This window comes from Ornithodoros turicata, chromosome 9 (assembly GCF_037126465.1).
Source record: "Ornithodoros turicata isolate Travis chromosome 9, ASM3712646v1, whole genome shotgun sequence".
In the NCBI taxonomy this organism is placed as follows: domain Eukaryota; kingdom Metazoa; phylum Arthropoda; class Arachnida; order Ixodida; family Argasidae; genus Ornithodoros; species Ornithodoros turicata.
Genome location: NC_088209.1, coordinates 36,843,158 through 36,849,577, shown reverse-complemented (window position 1 = coordinate 36,849,577; position 6,420 = coordinate 36,843,158).

Here is a 6,420-nt window from a genome sequence, read left to right as displayed (position 1 = left end):
CATACCGAAACGAAGAACTGTATAATCAATCCGAATTCCGAATCGAATATCGATTTGTGTATTCGAATTTCGATCCGGAGCGGTGTCTCTTCGAAACCGAATATAGTCAAAGAGGTCCGAATAGTTCCTGTGCTCGTAGTCCTAACTATACCAGAAGAGCAGGTATAAAACGAAGTGAGTGCTGCAGCATACACGAATCCGTAGGCATATATACCGCTACGTATAACACATATCCGTATACGACCAACTCGGTTCGCTTATATAACCAATTCGCTAACTTGAGTTTTTAACTACGAGCTAAGTAAGCTACTACTAGCTCCTACTACTACTCACTACCGCTAGGTCCTACTACTACTACAACTTACTACTAGCTACTACTACTACTTACTGCTACTAGCTAAGTAAGTTACAAGTTAACTGTTCGCACATGCTTATACTAACATTCCTTCATTCACAAGAACAGTCATGCACAAGTGTCAAGTTCAACTCACAAGAGAAGCTGCGGCGTATCCGTGGTGCATTGCTCTGCTTCTGCTGCTCCTCTGTGCTGAGAGCGGGCATTATCTGTCCCTACGGGGTCGGGTTTGCGGTCCATTTAGCTCTTTTCGTTGCGCTTCGCATACGGCGAGGGTCGGCACGCTATTGTACTTTTTTTTAGCACCTAAGTTTTTCTTTGTCAAGCCAGCAGTTGTCACCTCCAATGCTGTTATGTTCTTTTGAAGAAGAGAACATCCCTCGACTCGAAAAGTGGTCCCTGCTGTAACGACGGGAATTGTCTCATTGTTTACTCCATTAACGCCGTTCCACTTCGGCGGTCCTTTCGTCTTGAATGCGTACTGAACCCTTCTCTGCTCCTCTGCTTATCATCATTGTTTCGCTATGTGATTTAATGCTCTTATCTGGAGCACTAAAATAGATAGATTAAATAAACAACAACAACAACAACATGAAAAAGGCAGTTGCACCGACGCTGTCAGAACTAAAATAGAAAATGGGGACTATAAATTTAATATGCGATGTTATCATATGGCGATGATGGGTTGCTTGTCGACGCTCAGCGTATAACGTGTTGTTTCTTTCAAGTAGTTTTGTGTTATATAAAAGTACGGAGGGGGATATGTAAAGTTTAAAAAAAAAGTGTCATTGTTAGTTAAAGTGTCCTGCGTAACTCTGTTGATAAATTCGACATAGTGTGCGACAGGCGTGTGTTATGGTGGCTGACTAACAGTAACGGCAAATAAAAATATATAATTTCGTACGCTCGCCAGTGGTATGGGGAGTAAGGCGAAACATGTTTCAAACGGCTTCGATACACTTTGTATCGTGCACCCACTAGGTGGCGAACGCAATGGTCTGGCGCCTGCTATCACTAGCCAAGGGCTTTGCACCGCCACAGGCAAGCGTTTTGTCACGGCAGTGTATTTTTAAAGACGACATCTACACAGTCTCAGTTTTCAGGATGCCCTAGACAGGGGTAACCTGGTGGACGACACCCATGAAGGCGGCATCCTGAGCTTGGGCGGCAAACACGGAAAAAGGACGACACTGATGAGAGCTCAAGCCGGCAAAATGATTTATTCAATAAGAAACACCAAGTTCATATAGCACACGAGCACCGTCAAAAAGACAGAGTTACAAGAACAAGGCACGAAAAGAAACGTTTTGACTCTTTCTTTCTCTTTTTCCTTTTTCTCTCTTTTTTTTATTACAAAAGCGCATGAGAAACAGGTCAACTCGAGTCTATACCAGACGCTTCAAGGGTGGCTGGTCCGTGTCGTCTTACTTCTGCTGTGTTTGCTGCCCAAACTCAGGCTGCTTTCGTCATAGAAAACAAGGAGATGATTTAGAAGCAATACATTTCGACCTGGCGCGAACCTGACACCACTCGGTCATAGCAGAATATTCGAAAGGGTGCAACAATAATATTAAGAGCCTGTGGTGATTCATGTCCGTAAGGTCACCAAAGCGGTGTCGGCAAACACGTAATGGCGAGCCGTGATGGTGGGTTTCGTTCGCTAGTTGATAGAGGACATCTGTTTTGACCCCAAGCTCCTGCAACGCTTAATAACGGCAGTCTCCAGAAAAGGGCGATGCACAAAAAGACAGCATCTTGTAGTTCCTTACTCAAGATAAAAAGCACGACGGAACGGCCACCTTAGAGTCCGAGGTATCTGTCTATAGGTGGAAGCCTCATGTGGTTCCACCAGTGAGCGTCGCATGCTAATTGTATTTCAGAATCTATACGCTCTTCACCGCATAAAACGTTGAGGCCAAGTACCATTCACGAGGAAGGCGAGCACCTTTCTTCTAACATTTCGCATGCACGCGAAGTGTTATATAAATGGGAGTACTCATCCTCTCTTCAGCGAATACGCAGAGGCAGAGATTTATATCATTCTGAATGCTGGCCGACTCTGAGCGTTTTATTCCATAGAGCTCCTGTGTTAGAGTACGAGGCGCTAGAGGGCGTACCCTTCCTTGGGTATATAGAAGTATACCTTGACAAAAAGGAATGGCTATCCGAAGACGTAAGATGCAGGCGGAATTCTGCATTCGCAAAAGAGAGAGAGAAAAAAAAAGAAATAAGCCCTCCTTTGAGGCAAGAGGTGCCGACGGCCATGGCCAAGACGTGTCACTTAGACGAACTGGATAAACCCTGTTACGTGCTCGCCGAAGCGTCACGACTCGCTCCGACCATGACAGCTACCAACCGACGAAGCATGACGCCGACAAGGCAATACCGTAGACCTGCGAAAGTTTTCTCCAACAGTGTGACCGCTAATGGCTTCTTCATGGGGTAACTCGGGCAATCATCTTGACGTGTACCGTGGTACGGAGAGCATCCCTACGAAGGCTACTGAGGAGAATGCTCGCATTTTCCCTGTGGCGGGTAATTCTGCAGGACTGCCCGAATCCCCGAGCAAGAGGGACTGAGCACCCCTCCCTCTGCTGTACCACCATCGTCTTTCCCCTCCCTCTTTTGCTCTCCCCTTTCCCCCCTTCTCCCCTTGGTGCACCGAGCCACCAGTTCAGAGCAGTCTGACCACATCTTCCCCATCATTTATTGTGAATGAGCGCCTATGGACGACACGGCACTGAGCAAAAGCAGGACGGCTTCTCGAAGTTTGACACATATACTTCGTGCTGAAGTTACTGTCTCTATAGTGCATTTGCTCCAGCGGCATGGCAAAGTGGATATAACATTCGCTCTTTCCACCAAGGCTATTCTGGAGTCTCGGAGGTGCTGGGTTCGAATCCTTGCACCGGTTGTACTGTCTCAGGTTCCCGACATGCTTTCTAGTCTGATACGGTTCCCCTTGAAGTCGTCCCAGGAAGCACGTGCACCTTTCCCTCTCCCATTCCTTCTTGCTGCCCTCTCTTAATCTGTTCATGTCTGTACGCTGCTCATAGCACAAGTTGCATCGCGGAGTCCGCACAGAACAAAAAAAAGTCCGTTTGTCAGGAACACTATGACATGCGTACGTCGTAGCCTGTACGCAGAAGCAACGTACACACAAGCACGTGTCTCGTCCGTCTCTCTTTCGGATTGGATTGGATTGGATATGAAAGAAAAATATGGAGAGGTCTCTCTTTTAGTTCCCCTGCACTGGGGTGCTTTATCGATTTTGATATGTCAGACCAAACAGCCCGATTTCTCAACCTTTTTAGCACTTGTGTCAGCACTTTGTTCCTTTGCACGGGCTACGCAAATTTCTTCTTTAAGATGGAGTCACTGCTCGAGGCATTCTGCCACGATCTCCTCAACGGCGTCGAACACTTCCGGCATTGAATTACTCGAAATGCGATGAGAAACGCCGCACGTGCGCTATTTTCGCAAGAGTGTAAGACGAGTCGTCCGCGAGTGCAAGCACGGGCTCTAAGTAGCCCGGAATTTGAGCGTGGCGAGGCTGGGAACGTACGAATGGTACCACAAAAGGAGAACGTTGGTCCCTACCGATGGTCCCTAGTCCTTTGGAAATCTCGTGCAAATATGTATAAGCAACGGTAGCTGTCTCATCAACCATTGACGACAACAACACCTATGCCACCCTCAGCAGCTCCCGCGAGCATCCGAACTACTTCCACGTGACCTTTACTTCAGTTCAGTAAAACGTTTACCACCAGGTCTGCAGTTTGTCTCGTCTGCCATAGCTCCTCATAATTAGTGACCCGATGACACGCAGCTATTTTTTCACATTAAGTCATACCATATTGACGTTGTGTTGCCTCGCATAATTTGGTGGAGGTGTTGTTGATCGGTCCCTCTCAATCCTCCTACAAGCCTTCTGAGTACAACATCTTTTGTATTACCGGTTGTATCCTCGGCTATTATTGAGTGTGTCTCACGGCCCCAACGCTGTCGCAACGGACGCCCTACTCGGCACACATGGCGGGGCAGCCGCTATAGACCTAACCTCTTCAGCCCTGTGGATAAACGGAGCCCCAGGACAGCAGCGTGCAGTGGCGTTCACAAACGGCATGGGTGATGAAGGGTGGAGATGCGTAGAGGGTGCGTGAGTCCGTCGGGAAGTGCAAAGTGTTAGAGGGGTCGTTGGGCAAAACCCGCCTCCTGCAGAAAGAGAACGAGGTTTTCCCTCCACAATCAGTACATCGTCCAATCGTTCGCCCTATACCATCCACGTGAGGTCACGTGGTGTTCGGGACGTCACGCGTTTAGAGGAGGGGGTAATTTAATATTGACGACGATGACGATGGTGGCGTGACACGCCTCTATCGCCATCGTGGGTTATTATTAGAATGTGGTGGGGTCTACAAGTGGACTGAAGTGGTCTAGTTGGTGCAGGTACATACTACAATTACCATTACATACAGAAATAATAAACTGCAGCAAAAAAATAGTACATGCGGGTTGAAGACTGCAATCGACAGACACAAACCTAAAAAAATTGAGGGTGATTAATTTAATTACTGCGATGACAGTGCATTAGCATTAGACGTTGCTTCTTATTACTATTACTATTCAGCTTCTAATTAACCTTTTAATTATCGAATTACTACTAGCATCACATATGCCTAATAATTAATTTTAGTTTACCTTGAATTCTTTTCATTTGGCTTCATTAGCCTTCCGACTGACTGATTGCTACTGCTTATTAACTGTAACTAACACTATTATCATTTACATATTACTGTTATATATTACATATACCTTAAGACTGTCCATCTACTACATATCCTCTTACACTCCTGTACACGGACACCATACACACCCGGCTTTACGACGCCGACTTTTCTTCACAATGGGGATTCAAATGCTAACACATTGGAATAGTGAATGGATAACACGACATCTGTGGGGCGTATTGTCTGTGCACAAAGTACATCATCGAACAATGTTTCCATCAGCTTTTATTGAACGCGACATAGAAATCCCAGAAAACTCTGTAGCTATGCATTCCAGTAAAGCGGAAGAGCAAGACAAATAAATAAATAACTAAAGTCGAGCATGGAAAAACGTATTCCAAACAGACAAAGGAAGCACGCTCTTACCAAGAAGTGGCATCGCTCTGCATAAAATACGGGCTTTAACTTTACCAACAGCCATGATGCCCGATGAGTAGAAAACATTGTAGACCGTCTATGTTTGCGTACGCCTGTGTCAGTCTAGCGCAGAATTCAGTGGTATAGGATCTTATCGGATTTTAGCCGACATCCAGCAACGCCATTGTACACCTCCAACAAGAGCTTGAATGCACGCCCATGACAAAGAAAGGGAAGTGCATGCAGCTCGCTTGTCTGATCTACACTCTAATGCGAATTCGATGTTTCAAAAACGCCGAAGGTTTGTAGTCAAGCTATATATACGAATGACATTTCAGGACATTTTCTCCTCTGATTCAGTTAATTAAAGCGCAGCGTCCCTCGTGTATTCTCATGAATGTAAGACTTGTAACGAAAGGAAAGTTAGGTAGCAAGCGAGCTGATGGTGAGACTTGTGTTGCAGCTCATTTTATTATTTCAGAATTCCATTAGGTGTCCGGGTTTTTTTTTCTTTTCTTTTTAATGCTCAGTTTCATTGGTATATGGTAATGAGATGCTTTACGGTTCATACGGGAACAAAAAAGCTCATAATAGCGCAGCCGTTTGAAGATTTATTACTACTAGCCTCACATGGTCAAATGAAGTTATATGCCTGCCATATTGCCGTGTATGTCAGCTTTACTCAGTAATAGACCTCTCCCTGTTTGTAAACAAATGACGTCATAGTGTTCGACAGCGCCACCTACGCTCGAAGCTAGAGGCGAACAAGGTCGCGCCCGAAAGCCACGGTCTTGAGGGGATTACGTTGATCCCTGAAAGGGACGTGACCTTCGGTCCTACTTTTCTTTCAATAAACCTCTACCCGAGAAACATCATCATGACGGTGGCAGACAGATTGAAACGGAAACAAATCGGAAG